The following is a 17098-nucleotide window of genomic DNA, read 5'->3' as shown; positions in this document are numbered from 1 at the left end:
CAAATCTATTATAAAAATAAAACGTATTAAAACTTATGCACACAAACACAGACTATATATGGTGTTTTTCCCAGTTGAGAGAAATGTAAATAAACACAAAGATGCAGTATTAAATATTAACTGCATAAAATTAACTGTAGTACATACTGTACTACTGTGATAATTTCGTAGCCACCTCCTGTTGCTATTGCACTGCGCCCAAATGTTGTATCTGCTGAAAATGCTATGTGATGCAAATCATCTCTGTGTGAGAAGTTGTCTCTCCACCTAATTGTATATCTCAGTAAAAAGTGATCTCTTGCAGTTCTCACATACTTTTATTGTGTTTATTGCAATACCATAAACCTTGAATAATACCATGGGACCCATACAAAGTGCTGCTAGTGATGCTGGAAGCACTCCCTAAAAGTAGAGGAAGGTTGTGGCATTACAAGAAACAGTTGAATTGTTTCACTTGTAGCACAGATTGATGTCTGCAGCTGAGGCTACCTGTCATTTCAAGGTAAATGAATTCAGAGTAAGGACGATTGTTAAAAAAAAAAAAAAAAAAGGAAAGAGAGATAAGGAAATCCACAAGATTTTGCTGCAGCTACGCCAGTAGGCATAAAAGCCTTGCACTGTTTGCAAAATACCTTTTAATCTCCAATTGAAAAAGGAGCTTGTATGTGGGTGCAGGATTACTCTAAGAAAGGAGTATCTATAGATTATAACATGATTTGAGAAAAACTGAAGTTATTACATGCCAAAATTAAAGCAAAAGGAAGGTGAAGGTTCTAAAGCTGGAGAATTTAATGCCAGCAAAGGATGGTTTGATAATTTTAGAAAAAGGTTTGGCTTACAAAATGTCAAAATAACAGAATAAGTAGCTTCTGCTGATAAAGAAGCAGAGACTAGTTCTTAGATGTCTTGAAGAAAATCATTGGGAAGAAAACATATTTGCCTGTATACAGTTTTAATGAGATGAAAGTGCCCTATTCTGGAAAAAATGCCACAAAGAACATTTATTAGTAAGGAAGAGAACCAGGCACCAAGATTTCAGGCAAGAAGAAATGGGCTAACTCTACTGTTTTGTGCAAATGTAGTTGGGTTTATGATCAGGACTGCCCATGTTCTAAAAGCTGCTACCCCATAAGCCTTAAAGGGAAAAGATAAACACCAGTTGCCAGTATTTTAGTTGTCTGGACAATGAGAATATTGATTGGTTCCATTGATGCTTTATCCCTGAAGTCAGGAAGTACCGTGCCAGTAAGGCAAGTTCTTTTATTGTTCTTTAAAGTTCTTCTTATATTAGAAAATTTCCTTCATCACCAAGAACCCCATAAACTCAACATTGAAGGTGTCAAAGTGGTCTACCTGTCCCCAAACACAACGTCTTATCAGGGGGTCATAAAGACCTTTAAGGCTCATTACACACGGTACTCTATGGAAAGGATTGCCAATGCTATCGAACAGATCCCCAATAGACAGAAAATCATGAGAGTCTAGAAGGATTACACCATGACAGATGCCATCATTGTTATATAAAGAGCCATCAATCTTGAAACAACAAATTCTTGCTGCAGAAAACTGTGTACGCAGATGTTGTGCATGACTTCACAGGATTTATGATGGAGCCAATCAAGGAAATCATGAAAGAGGTTGCAGATATGACAAAAAAAAAAAAAAAAAAAAAAAGGACAGGGAATGTACTCAAGATATTGACCTTGGAGAAATTTAAGAACTGATAGATACCACACCAGAATTAACAGAAAATGACTTAATAGTGATGAGTGCACCTGAACCGTGCCAGATGAGGAAGAAGACGTAAAAGAAACAGTGCTGGAAAACAAACTGATATTAGACAATCTAGTAGAAGGCTTCTGTTTATTCAGAACTATGGGTTTTTCTATGAAGCAAGCACTGAAATGAAAGCAATCATTGGAGGAAGGATTGAAACCATATAAAAACATTTTTAGAGAAAAGGCAAAATAATTAGAAAATGAACAAACAACCCCATCAAAAAGTGGGCAAAGGATATGAACAGACATTTCTCAAAAGAAGACATTCATACAGCCAACAGACACATGAAAAAATGCTCATCATCACTCGCCATCAGAGAAATGCAAATCAAAACCACAATGAGATACCATCTCATACCAGTTAGAATGGCCATCATTAAAAAATCAGGAAACAACAAGTGTTGGAGAGGATGTGGAGAAATAGGAACACTTTTACACTGTTGGTGGGATTGTAAACTAGTTCAACCATTATGGAAAACAGTATGGCGATTCCTCAAGGATCTAGAACTAGATGTACCATATGACCCAGCCATCCCACTACTGGGTATATACCCAAAGGATTATAAATTACTCTACTACAAAGACACATGCATACGTATGTTTATTGCGGCACTATTCACAATAGCAAAGACTTGGAATCAACCCAAATGTCCATCTGTGACAGACTGGATTAAGAAAATGTGGCACATATACACCATGGAATACTATGCAGCCATAAAAAAGGATGAGTTTGCGTCCTTTGTAGGGACATGGATGCAGCTGGAAACCATCATTCTTAGCAAACTATCACAAGAAGAGAAAACCAAACACCGCATGTTCTCACTCATAGGTGGGAACTGAACAATGAGATCACTTGGACTCGGGAAGGGGAACATCACACACTGGGCTTATCATGGGGAGGGGGGAGGGGGGAGGGATTGCATTGGGGAGTTATACCTGATATAAATGATGAATTGATGGGTGCTGACGAGTTGATGGGTGCAGCACACCAACATTGCACAGGTATACATATGTAACAAACCTGCACGTTATGCACATGTACCCTAGAACTTAAAGTATAATAAAAAAAAAAAAAAGAAAATGTATTTCTGTAAAGTTACACTGAGTGTTCCTGCATCTCCTGCCTCCCCTTCCAGCTCCTCCACCTCTTCTGCCTCTGCGACCCTTGAAAACAGCAAGACCAACCCCTTCTCTTCCTCCTCCTCAGCCTACTCAGAGTGAAGATGAAGAGGATGAAGACCTTTATGATGATTTACTTCCACTTAAAAAATTAATGTATTTTTTCTTCCATATGATTTTCTTAATAACATTTTCCTTTTGCTTACTTATTGTAAGAATACAGTATATAATACCTATAACATACAAATATGGGTTAATCAACTATTTATGTTATTGGTAAGACTTCTGGTCAACAGGACGCTATTAGTAGTTAAGTTTTGGGGAAGTCAAATGTTGTACGCCAATTTTTGACTATGTGGGGATCTGTGCCCCTAATCCCTGAACTGTTCAAAGGTAAAATGTATTATTCTACTCTCTCTATGTATTTGACTACTCTAGGCAACTCGTATAAGTGGAATCATTATGATATTTGTCCTTTTGTGTCTGGCTTATTTTATTTATAATAATATTTTCAATGGTCACCCATGTCGCAGTGTGTAGAATGTAGCATTTTTAAGATCAGATAATATCCCATTACTTGTATATACCACATTTTGTTTATTCATTCATCTATCAAAGAATGTTATGGACTGAATGTTTGTGTCTGTCAACATTCATATGTTGAAATCCTAACCCGAAGGTGATAAAATTAGGGGGTAGGGCCTTTGGGAGGGTAATTAGCCCTCATGAATGGGATGCCCTTATAAAACAGACCTCAGAGAGCTCTCTATCCCTCTTTCCACCAATGAGTGTACTATAAGAAGTTGGCAATCTACAGCCTAAAAGAGAATCTTTCCTAGACCTCCACTAGCCTGGCACCCTGACCTCAGACTTCCAACCACCAAAACTGTGAAATTTCTGCTCTTTATACGCCACCCAGTCTATGACACTATTTTTAGCAGCCTGAATTGAGTAAGACAAAGAAACAGAGGGCTTCCCTGACTACTTCACCACCCAAACATATAGCACCCAGTTTATGTCTATTGCTGCACTTATTGAGATCACTACATGGTTGCTTTGTTTATTTATGGTTTTATACTGTATTTCTATCTATTTTGTTCAACACAGTAGGGTCAACACAAATAGCTCCTGGCACATTTTCTGAGCCTGAGTGATGGAATTACAAGGGCTCATTAAGTGAGGCATCCATGCATTAATGCCAATTGATAATATAACTGTACAAATCATATTTTGCCATTTTCTGCCTACTTGGTTTACTACCTGATTATTTACCACCCCACTTCCCCCCATATACACACACAGCTAGACCCCCAGTAGGAAGTCCAGTGCTCAAAAGGTTATAACAAATCTCATTTTATCACACATATAGCAAAGATTAGCACCTTCTCAGGCACATCTGGGAAAGCTCTAGGAAATATACAGTAAGGTACAATAGGAGGTAATAGTGATAATTTAGGCCACTGTTGGGCAAGCACTTAGAGGTTTTTATCTTCGTCTTCTCAGATTTTACCTTCCATCCCCATACCCAGAGATAAAAATCAGTGTGGAATTGTTTTACTGCTTGAAAATTGCATTCTGGAAAGTACTGATACTCAATGTAAACAACACACCAAGAGTTTAACATTTATTAAGCCAGGCACTGCACTAATCTCCTTAACACATTAGCTCATATAATTATCACAAGAAGCCTATGAGATTGGTATTATTATCGTCATTTTACAAATGAGGAAACAAGTTGAGAAGGGTTAATCAACTTGCCCAGGGCTACAGAATGAGTAGGCAATATCCATGGATACAAGTGTCATTGTAACTTTGAAACAGCTCTTGCTCTTAACAACCTCCAGGAAGCCCAGAAGAGTGGGTAACAAACCTAGCCTTTATTACATAAGATTAAGGATGATCTACATAGGCCGTTCTGACTCAGAAATCCACTGTCTGGTTTCACACAGCTGAATCTCACCAGTGTACAGGTAGGTCATTTTGTTGGAAGAACAAAATAAAATGCAAACAACAGGTGATGTTTTAGAGGTAGATAGCCACAAGGTTGTAAGCTATAAAATATGTTGTAGTTATTATTACTACCATTGTAATCCTGTTTAATTTTTGGTGCATATAGATTTGGGGGCAGAATGCTAGAACCTAGGATGCCAAGGTAAAAAGTAAGGTATTTGTTATCAAGGAGTTCATAGTTCAACCATCAGAGACACAGGCAGGTGTTCTGACAGCGGTTTGTATGAGTACTATGGGTGCACATTGATAGAGCTCCAAACCTCATATGGTAGAGCACTAGGAGAATGGAAATGGAATCTTAAACACAACTTGAAAAGCTTTTCACAAAATGTTAAATCCCTGACTTTGTAAAAAAAATTCCTCTGCCTCCTTTTCATCTTCAAGGTAACCTTCCTAGACCAGGCTCTCTCTTATTCGTACTTGAGTATTGCAACACTTTCCTAATTGCCTAATTCATTTCCGTGGCTCTATATTATTTCAATTTTGACCTACCCTACTAAGTATGGAAAGATTAAGTATCCCAAAATATCATTTCCTTTATTTAACTTCCTTGCTCAAAACACTATGATTGCTATGATTACTATCATTTACTTACTGAAATGGTTTAGGATTCTTTATCCTTGCATTGAGTAAACTTCAAAAATTCATACATATCTACCTTAACAAGCTCAATTTTCCTAAAGGCTAATATACTACCTGGGCATTATCCAAACTGGGTCACAGAATGTGCCTACTGGGCTTCACCTGTGTTCACACTGGCCCCACATCTCCAATGTCCTGTATATACCAAAGGGTCTTGACGAATCAAGTCCTAGACTTCCTTGAAGTCTCTTGCTTTACTTATCTCTGTTTCTCTTGCCTCTGAGAGCACTTAGTGTATAGATGGCTTGCTGAATAATTAACAAGTCACTACATGAGAGGTAATGGTGTGTGGTGGGTATGGACACAGGCTTTAAGTCTGGAGGACACAGATCCAGGGCCTGAATAAGATGCCTACAAATTATGATCTTGAACAAAGTAAATGGTATTTGCTAAGTTTCAAATTATACATGTACAAAAGAAGATAATGATGATGCTGCCTTACAGGGTTGTGGTGAGAATTCAATAAAATTGTCCCTACAAGAATTCCTAGCACAGGGAATATCATAAAACAGCTCAAAACAGTAGATAAAAATTGTATATCTGTCCATGTTGCAGTTATATATCCAACATAATAATATTCCCAAAATATTTAAATAATACATGACAATTTTAGGTAACAGATTTGTTAAATTTATTAACAAAAATGTCTATGATAGTTATACCCACTAAGAAGAAAGCGAAACAAACAAAAAATGTCCTTCTGCTACAACATTATTACTGACTACATCTCATGAGCCTCTCTGAGATTTCATCACTTTAGGAAAAGGTCCTTTGAACTGTATCCACTCTTCACCATAAATCCTGTTTTCTACTCCCTGGTTATTGTAGTAGAATATTATATAATCCTAAAGAAGAATCAGATGAATCCATATGAATAGATAGAAAGAGGTGCACATAAAATACTGGTAAATGAAAACACACCTGCATACTTCCATCTATATATTATGCTTGCACTTGTATAGATATTTTCTGTATGTTTAGATAAGAAATCATTAAAAACAGTTACCTCCTGGTGAATGAACTTTGTAGGCAAAGGGTTGAAGTAGAAAACTCTACTTCTGAATAGACTTTTCTATGATTATAATTTTTAAAAGATTTAGTAAACATGAAAATTCAGAGGCAAAGTTTTGTTAAAAAAAATTTTGTATATATAACATGTTATCTGACAAAATTTTAAAAGATTGCTTGAAATGATGCATGCTAAATGGATTTGGGGGCTGTACTTGTGCTGAATAAACAAACATGAGTTCTGTAATTCTTTAGCAGTATCACTGGACTACTAATTCAATAAACACTGTTAAGATCCTCCACACTGACTCTTACATGTTACTCAACTGTGTTTAACTTAGCATGCCATTCTGACTCGATAAATACTGCAGATTAAAATTTGAAATGGGTCAACCTTGTCATCACAAGATGTTTGAGAATGAGAAAAAATGCTTTACAAAATTAATTTAAATGGTTACATTTTTATTCACTTTAAAAACATTCTACCTCATTCAATATTTAATGTTACTCATATATTATAACATTAACACATGAGGGAAAAAGAATAGAAAATAAGATAATGCCAATGGCAGAATTAATGTAGAGTATGTATACTCCACTATCTGGTATAGTTCCCATCCCTCAGAAACTATATTCCAAATATTTGGAAATGATCTGCCGATTCTAATCTCTCTTCACTTAGAGAATTCATCTTCTCCTGAGGGTAATACTAGTAACTCAACCTCTCTGATTCTAACAAGCACCTAACAAATTGTAGTTTTTCCATATATGCAAGCTGGTAATAACGACGATGGCAATAACAACAAAAACAACAACAACAATAATGTCTCCAATACCTAAACGTGATGACTCCTCCATGTGTAGCTCAAGATGAACTCTCTCCAGAACTCCAGAAATATCTATGATGTTTTCCAGCAAACATTTACATCTACATGTCTCCATGGGCCTCTCACATTCATCAGGCGTAAAATTGAACCTTTTATCACTTCTCATCTGGCTCCAAATGCAGGCAACATATAGCCCAGTCTTCTGTTATTTATACAGGTAAATGACACCATCCAATCCATCAAATTGCAATCTGAAAATTATCTAAAATACATTTCTTGTTCTTATCTTTCTCAACTTGTCAACCAGTCTACACACCCAACTGTTTGTGTACAGTGAATAAAGCTAAGACTCATCTCTATCTCACTATCCTTAGGCTCAGCTGGATACCTCAACCTTTTAGTTTTTTTTCCAGTTTATTCATTATATTTTAATGAACAAAACTTGAGTCTAAGCATGGTGTTTAATATGATGTTTTGAAGTAAGTAAATATATGGAATGACTAAATCAATGTAATTAATATGTACATTATCTCACATATTTATCATTTATTTGTGATGAGAACATTTAAAATTTACTCTCTGAGCAATTTCCAAATACAAATTACCAGCTTATCGACTCATCATGTTGTAAACAGATCTCTTGAATGTATTCCTCTCGTCTAACTGAAATGTTGTGTCCTTTGACAAGGACCTTAACCTTTTTAAACTGAGAAACTGTAGTGAACTCCTAACATGTCCCCTATCTCTAGTCCTGATTCAACTCCCTGTTTACTGCCAGTGTGATAATCTTTATAGAGCCTTCCAAACACTTGAAGAAGAGAACAGAGAATAAGTGAGCCTCCTTTTCAGTGAAGGAACTATCATTCTAAATCTGAAAAGGTACCCTCAGATAATAAATTAGTGACAAATTTCATTACTGAATAGATATAAATTTAAATTAAGAAGTAGCAACTGATCTAAGAGGATTTTTAACGCTATTTATTTTCCATTTGCCCTTCTAAGATTTGTTTGTCCTCTTCATCTTTGCAGAGGCTAGAGAGGTTAACTTCTATCGACTGTACTGCCCAGGATCCCTTGCCTTGACTTTCAGTTGGATTGAGACAATAGGAAGCTCTATCCATAGAGAAAAGAAGACAAAAGAAAGAGCAGGTTGAGATATCCATGCCCCCTCTCTAACCTCAATCTGTTCTCTATGGTGCTACGTTTCTTGGGCAGTTAATTACCTTTCCATGACGCCAGATCTCACCAGGGTCTGAAACTAAGTGACCTTCCTTTCCCCTCCTACTCCTAAGAATAGTGATGACTTCCTGCTGTTCTTAATCTCAGCACAGTTCACCATCTCCTGTAGTTTTTGTTAACTGCCTCTAAATCTCAGGAAATAGTTCCATACTGAATTTTTTTTTGACTGGACACTTTAGAGTGTGCAACCTTTTTCGTGCTAGGATTCTGACTGACATGTACGGCTAATAGACGTGCCAATTTGAGTGTATTCCATGAACTAAAACAGCAGCAGGATAGGATCATCTTTACATATCATCTTGATAGCCTTTAGAAAAACCATCAGATAATGGCCATGCATGCTCAAAAGTACTTGGTATGATTTTACATATATTTGTGGCACCTGAAAGTCATTTTCATAGAAGAAGAATTACATATTTTATCACAAAAGACAATTTTAATATAGAGCAGTGTTCTTCAAACTGTGGTGCATAGACTGGTATGTCTCTGAGGTCTGAGATAAACAAAAAATAAGAGTAAGCTTTTAGAAACTGTTCTAGTAATCTGGCACTAGGTACTATTTTTTACTGTGTTTTACAAAAGCATTGATGCATTAAAAACTATAAAATTAAAAGTTAGTTCTCCATGACAGTTTTTTTAAAAAATTAAAATAATCATAAACTTGTAAAAAATTGGTTAAACACCAAAGTTTTAATTTTTCTGAACCATTGAGAGTAAACTGCCAATGAAAGAATGCTTCATTACCCTGAATATTGTTATTCTGTGTAAACATGAACATTTTCCTACAAAGCAAAATATAACTATCAATATCAGGAAATTAACATCAATACATTATCAGATCCCACTTAAAGTTATACAGTTTTCTCAAAAATATTTTTCATAGCAAAGGAATACACTTCAAAATCATGAGTTGCCTGTCGATGCCATGCTAGTTTCCTCTGTCAGGAATAGTGCCTCAGTCTTTCCTTGACTTTCATAATCTTGACACTTCAGAATACTACAAGTCAGTTATTCTGGAGAATGTCTATCAAGTTTGTTTTGCTGATACTGTCTCATAATTATATTTTGTTAAATATAATTTTCAGAAATATCTCAATGTGATGCTGGGTGCATCTATCAGGTGGCATTTGATTTCAGTCTGTCCCATTAATTATAATGTTTACTTTGATCACTTGCTTAAGGTGGTGTCTACAAAGTTTCTCCACAGTGAAGTTACACTTTCCCCCTTTGTCATTAATAACAATTTTATTGGATATATACTTTGAATTATATAAATATCTGGTTCCTCAAGTAACTTCAAATGATTTACTTTTATATTTATATATATGTGTACTCATGGATTGCTATTTTATTAAATGGATTATAATATGTAACTATCATTACTTATTTTGATGCTTATTTCTCTCTGACTCAAACAACTGAAGACCCTTCAAGCTAGTGTCATTGTTCTTTCAATGTTTTTCTGTAATTCTTCAAGCATTTACTGGCATTCTGACAAAACAAGGTGCTCCAGGATCATCTTGTACTTTGCCCTGAAATCAGTCATTTCTCTAAGAAGCCAGTTGCTTTTAGTAGATAATGGTATTTAGAAGCCAAGATCCAGGCAAAAAATGTATTTATTGTTATGTGGTTGTCACTAATCCCAGTTCTCTCAATGTATAAAGCTAGGGAATACATGCATGTATGCATATATATGTTTCTATCTGCCTGTATATACACATACTCACATATACATGTGTCCATTTATATTTACTATAATGGTAACAAATACATATATTTTATATCTATATTCATTCCCATATCTATATCTATACATTTAAAACCATGACTTAATATGAGTATCTGTAATATTAATCCACCACAGGGTTCAATACAGTTTTCTTCCTTTCTGCATTTCTTACACCCTTCTCTGCCAATGTGGAACTGGACTTCATCATCTTAAACCTACTCAGTTATATGAGCAATCCTCCTCTACATTACCAATCTCTTATCTGTGCCAGCACCAATTCCCCTGCCCCTACATGTGACAGATAGTTGAAGATGTTCTAATCTGTAGACATTTTCTTTAAAATTAGCAAAAACATTGATCCTTACTATCACTATTTCCACTTAATACAAAGTTAAAAATAAAAATATGAAAATATGAGTGAGAAAAATAGAAATATAACATATTTGAAAATTACATAATTTAGGAGAAAATTCAAATAAATCACATGGTTGAGCCAGTAAGTTAGATGCTTGCAGACACATCTTTCAAATCACAAGTGATGCACATGTCTATGTGAACTTGTTTCTCAATTTCCATCAAACAAAACATTGCACCTTGGTCCTTTAGTATGCATGACAAAGCACTGAGAGAAGATTAAAGATTAGGCTATACCATTTACTTTTATTGCTTTGTTTCATTTGCTTTCTCTGGTCCACTATATTAACCAAAAGATCTTCTGACTTCTACTTTTTTTTTTTTTTTTTTGAGACGGAGTCTCGCTCTGTCGCCCAGGCTGGAGTGCAGTGGCCGGATCTCAGCTCACTGCAAGCTCCGCCTCCCGGGTTCACGCCATTCTCCTGCCTCAGCCTCCTGAGACTTCTACTCTTTATCTGCCTATTTTCAGGAAGCAAAACAATCTCAAAGTAAAAAACTTGGAGAGGGGTATTATGTATATCCATCCTTTTGCAAGTGAGACGTGAATTATCAATATCTGAAACACAGTATGTTCATTTCTTAAAGTATAGTAGTGGGAAAATATGAACTTTTCATTAAAATATGCATCATTCTAATGATGCACAGGAAGCTAAGCAAATCTCAGTGACCTAAATTAAGAGGAATTTAAATCTATAGTGAGAATGCAGGGGAAATTGAGGGATTTCAATTAAAAGGGACAAACTTTCAATTGTATGATGAGTAAGTTCTTGAGATCTAATATAGGCATGGTGGCTTTAGTTAATAATGCATTGTATACTAGAAATTTGCTAAAAGAGTAAATCTGAAAATTTCTTACCGCACGAGAAAAATTGCTAACTATGCCAGGTAATGGATATGTTAACTAACTTGATAGTGGTAATTGTTTCACAATGTATGTTTATCAAAATAACATGTTTCATACCTTAAATGCATTTAATTTTGATTTATCAATTATGCCTCAATAAAACTGGAAAAAAATGAAATAAAGATTGGCATCAATTTGAAAATATTTACTAAATACAGGCAATATTAATGATGCCTTAATGTCAAGAATCCTTCCAGAATATTGATAAAATGCCTTTGTGCTTATACACATGCTCAAGAGAAGTGTTGTATATTAGTTAAACTTCATAATATGGTATCAAATTAAAATCTAAAGTAAACTACAGAAAAAGACCCAATGGTAGTTCATTAATACATTTTAGAAACTCTTAACAATTGGCTGTTTTAAATAGGTAGCCCATCATTGTCAGATCATTATTAAATCAAATCTCTAAGTATTAATGGAGCATCAACCATACACAAGGGTCTCAGGGATTAGAGCAGAACATAGAAGATATAAATATCTCGGGCCTCACACAGCTTTCATTCTGGTGAGGTAAGAAAGGTAACAGATAATAAATACATATGATGACTAAAAAAGGTATAGGGACTATGATAGGAGTTAAAGCCACAGTGGAAAATAAAATAAAGCAGGAAAGAAGGAAGGATCAAGAAAGGCAAATTAGCGACAGGACAGACAAGGATGACATCACAAAGAAGGTGACATTTTGAATAAACACTGGAAGAAGGAGCATCGCACATCAGGCACATCTCTTGATGTGATATTGAATTAACATCATAATTACTGATGTTAATTTTGAACGTCCTAGGCAAAGGCTATAGCCATCATAAAGGCGAGACAAGAGTATGCCTGTGGAATGGAGAAAGAGAGGAGAAAGCAAGAGGAGATGAAGTCAAAAAAGTTCCAGAGAGCCAAGAAATGTTACACTATGCAGATTGCTTTAAAGACTTTGGCTTTTGGTTGTTGTTGCATGAGACCGTGTCCACTGGAGAATGTATGCTTTTTCTTCTATAATAATTTTATTTCAAAGGTAGCCTGTTGGGACCAGCGTGTCATTCATTTTGGGAATTCATACAGCCCTCTGGTACTCTTAAAAACAGAGACACCCACAGCTATGGGACCAATAGCCATTTAAAAGTATTTTGTACAATGACAATATGCACTGAATTAAAATAAAACTTCAAAATATTCAAGAGTTATTTATAAAAATTTCAGTATCTAGTTCTATCAGTATGCATATTTCAGTATGGACACTGTAGCTTCAAATGCAGAGCTTTGCATTCCAAATCGTACACTAGCATCCTTAATGACATGTTCTTGTATTGAATCTGAAAAGCTTTGAATTTTTGAGCTGAATTTTTCAGAAGCAGATATATTCATCTTTTGAATGGAGTCAAAACAGTCTTTTCATTTTTTAAAATTTCTTATGAAAAATTTCAACAACAAAAGTAGAGAGAATGGTAAATGAATGTGATACATTTGTACCACTTTAATAATCAATACATTCACAATCTTGTTTAATCTATACCCCTTACTCACTTCTTTATCCAGTTTATTTTGAAGCAAATCTAAGACATCACAAGCGTTATATCAGTTCACTGATGATTTACTTCAGTACCAGCTTTTACTATATACAAATTCTTAAAAATAACCACAATATCATTATCATACCTATCTTCAATACCTAGGCAGTTTCCATATTTCCTCAATTATTTTATAATTTATTTTTATAGCTTGATTTCATTAGAATCCAAATAAATAGTGTGTGTTGTTAGGACTTTTAAGTTTTGTATTTTAGTTTAAAATAAAGTTCATCTTTCCTTTTATTTCTTCCATTTTTTGTTGTTGTTGAAGGAATCAGGCTGTTCTATAGAAATTCCTTTGTCTGTATGTCTAGATTCTGCTGATTACATCTCCACAGTATCACTGACCATGCTCCCCAATTCCCTCTGTGTCCTATAAATTGGTAGATCTGGAGAACTGTCCACATTCAGATTGTATGTGTGCATGACTTTTTTTTTTTAGTCTGAACATAGGTAGTGTCGCACACCATCAGTATGTATCTTATCAAGCCATTGATAATCATTGCCTAGGCACATTTATTCATTAGGAGTTGCAAAGTCCTTATTTCATGGAGACATAATTATCTGTGAGGATGGAAAAAAAGTGTTATCAACAAAAGGAAGAAGATTCACTTCAGTGAAGTCAATGTGAGGTGGATGCTGCAGCTGAACTGGCTTGTAGTACTCTGTTTCACCCAAACTATTGTCCAGAGACTTACAATATAAATTTTTTTATATAAGTCCAAAAGGGATGTTTAAGATTTCTGGATAAACTTAGAAGATTGAGTATATGTATTTCTCTTGCTTCCTCCTGAAACCCTACTAAATTAGAAAATACATAAATCCACAAAGGATTGTCTAAAACTCATGGAAGGACCAGTTAAATTCGCAAGAATGAAGTCTGGCTGAGCTATGTACCCACGTGACTCTCCTTTAACCAGATGAGGCTTCGTTTCAGATAAAACTTAACCAAAAAGCTTCAGGACTTAGGAATACCAGGCATGGTAGAGCTGGGGGCTAAGGCACAGAGATGAAGCACCAAAATAGCTGGGAGGGGTGGGGAGTCAGTGACAGCCTGCCCAATAAATGGCAGGATGCCCTGTCCTTTTTCTCACCTGCATCCTAGACAGCCAGGCAGGTTTATTTTCCTCAGGCCCTAATACTTCCGGAAGATACATCAAATGTCAAATGCCAAAAGAAAACTCTTTATAAATGGTGAAATCTGAGAGTACAGATTACTACACAATGTATGCACTGTGAAGCCCTCCAATTAGCAAGGCTGGCCATGACATTCAATAATCTTTTCAGTGTCTCAGCCTTCCGTATGCACCAAGGATCACCAGATAGTTGAAAAAAACCTCCAAAATGAGAATCCGAAAAAAGCAAATAACATAACATTTAAAAAGAGCCACGGAGTAACTAGACAAAAATGTCAGGAAACAAAACAAAATCCTTATAATTAATAACCCCAGAGAGAAGAGAATTCTACCAAAAAATAGCTTTTAAAAACAATTAAATATTCTAGAAGATTAAAAAATATAATTCTCAAACTGAAATAAAATATGACCAGTAGACAGGATGAATTAACACAACCTCCAAAAACAGAGTACAATGAAAATGCATGCAAAGAAACAGATAATTTTTTTAAAAAAAATCAGTGAATCAGTTAAAATCTTCTAACATTTGATTAACAAACCCCAGAAAGAAAGTGAAGAAAAAAGTAATTATATTTACTTTTGACATTCTCACCCTATGGTCCACCGAGACCTATATAAAGCTGAAAGCCTATAATCATATACTGATTTCAAATAAATACAAATCAGATCATGAATTCTCTTCCATCAAGGCTTTGGGAGGTTTCTGGTATGATATATTACAAAACATCCATCTTTTTATATATTTGTTCATTTTTTTATTTTAGAAGACAATCATCCTCCTGCTTTGTTTTTTAATCTTCATAAAAAGTTTGATAAATATATTAATATAAAAATAGCATTTTATTATTGGGATAGAGTAATTACAAAATCCAGGCAGGTGTCTCACTCCCACCTTAGCAGATCTTTCCACGTCTGCCCACTCCATGCAGTACTCAGTATTGTGGGAAAACAAGTGTGTAGATGACATGGGATTTTGTTTTTAAGAGTGCACAATCAGGACTTAAAAAAATATTATAAATAGCAACCTTCATGAGAAAAAGAGATTAATTATATCATTCTGAGTTATTTAGAAAGTATTTTACCAGGCAGAATCCCCATCAAGCTACCAATTACTTTCTTTACAGAATTAGAAACAATTAGTTTAAAGTTCATATGGAACCAAAAAAGAGCCTGCATTGCCAAGACAATCCTAAGCAAAAAGAACAGAGCTGGAGACATCATGCTACCTGACTGCAAACTATATTACCAGGCTATAGTAACCAAAACAGCATGGTACTGGTACCAAAACAGAGATACAGTCCAATGGAACAGAACAAAGGCCTCAGAAATAATGCCACACATCTACAACCATCTGATCTTTGACAAACCTGACAAAAACAAGAAATGGGGAAAGGATTCCCTATTTAATAAATGGTGCTGGGAAACTGGCTAGCCATATGTAGAAAGCTGAAACTGGATCCTTTCCTTACACCTTATACAAAAATTAATTCAAGATGGATTAAAGACTTAAATGCTAGACCTAAAACTATGAAAACCCTAGAAGAAAACCTAGGCAATATCATTCAGGACATAGGCATGGGCAAGGACTTCAAGTCTAAAGCACCAAAAGCAACGACAACAAAAGCCAAAATAGACAAATGGGATCTAATTAAACTAAAGAGCTTCTGCACAGCAAAAGAAATTACCATCAGAGTGAACAGGCAACCTACAGAATGGGAGAAAATTTTTGCAATCTACCCATCTGACAAAGGGCAATCTACCCATCCAGAATCTACAAAGAACTTAAACAAGTTTACAAGAAATAAACAAACAACTCCAATAAAAAAAAAAAGAAAAAAAAAATGGGCAAAGGATATGAACAGACATTTCTCAAAAGAAGACATTTATGCAGCCAACAGACACATGAAAAAACGCTCATCATCACTGGTCATCAGAGAAATGCAAATCAAAACCACAGTGAGATACCATCTCACACCAGTTACAATGACAATCATTAAAAAGTCAGGAAACAACAGGTGCAGGAGAGGATGTGGAGAAACAGGAATGCTTTTACACTGTTGGTGGGAGTGTAAACTAGTTCAACCATTGCGGAAGACAGTGTGGCGATTTCTCAAGGATCTACAACTGTTACCATTTGACCCAGCCATCCCATTACTGGGTATAAACCCAAAGGATTTTAAATCATGCTACTATAAAGATACATGCACATGTATGTTTACCGCAGCACTATTCACAATAGCACAGACTTGGAACCAACCCAAATGTCCATCAATAATATACTGGGTTAAGAAAATGTGGGACATATACACCATGGAATACTATGCAGCCATAAAATAGTATGAGTTCATGTCCTTTGTACGGACATAGATGAAGCTGGAAACCATCATTCTGAGCAAATTATCATAAGGACAGAAAACCAAACACCACATGTTCTCATTCATAGGTGGGAATTGAACAATGAGAACACTTGGACACAGGGTGCATAACATCACATATTGGGGCCTGTCGTGGAATGAGGGGAGGGGGAGGGATAGCATTAGGAGATATACCTAATGTAAATAATGAGTTAATGGGTGCAGCACACCAACATGGCACATGTATACATATGTAACAAACCTGCACATTGTGCACACGTACCCTAGAACGTAAAGTATAATAAAAATATATATATATATATATTTTACCAAGCAGAAAAAATTTGGTATGGACCTGAAAAGTAGGAGATTTTGA

General features: G+C 35.4%; 1 protein-coding gene across 1 annotated transcript in view; it reads right to left on the bottom strand.

Moving 5' to 3' along the window:
* Positions 1-17098, bottom strand: part of MMP16 (matrix metallopeptidase 16 (membrane-inserted)) — a 293161-nt gene that overhangs the window by 169940 nt on the left and 106123 nt on the right. The gene's annotated exons all lie outside the window — the stretch shown is intronic.

Source organism: Colobus angolensis, unplaced genomic scaffold (genome assembly GCF_000951035.1).
Source record: "Colobus angolensis palliatus isolate OR3802 unplaced genomic scaffold, Cang.pa_1.0 Scaffold16, whole genome shotgun sequence".
Classification (NCBI taxonomy): domain Eukaryota; kingdom Metazoa; phylum Chordata; class Mammalia; order Primates; family Cercopithecidae; genus Colobus; species Colobus angolensis.
The sequence above is the reverse complement of the archived record's forward strand: the minus strand, read 5'-3'. Positions and strand labels throughout refer to the sequence as shown.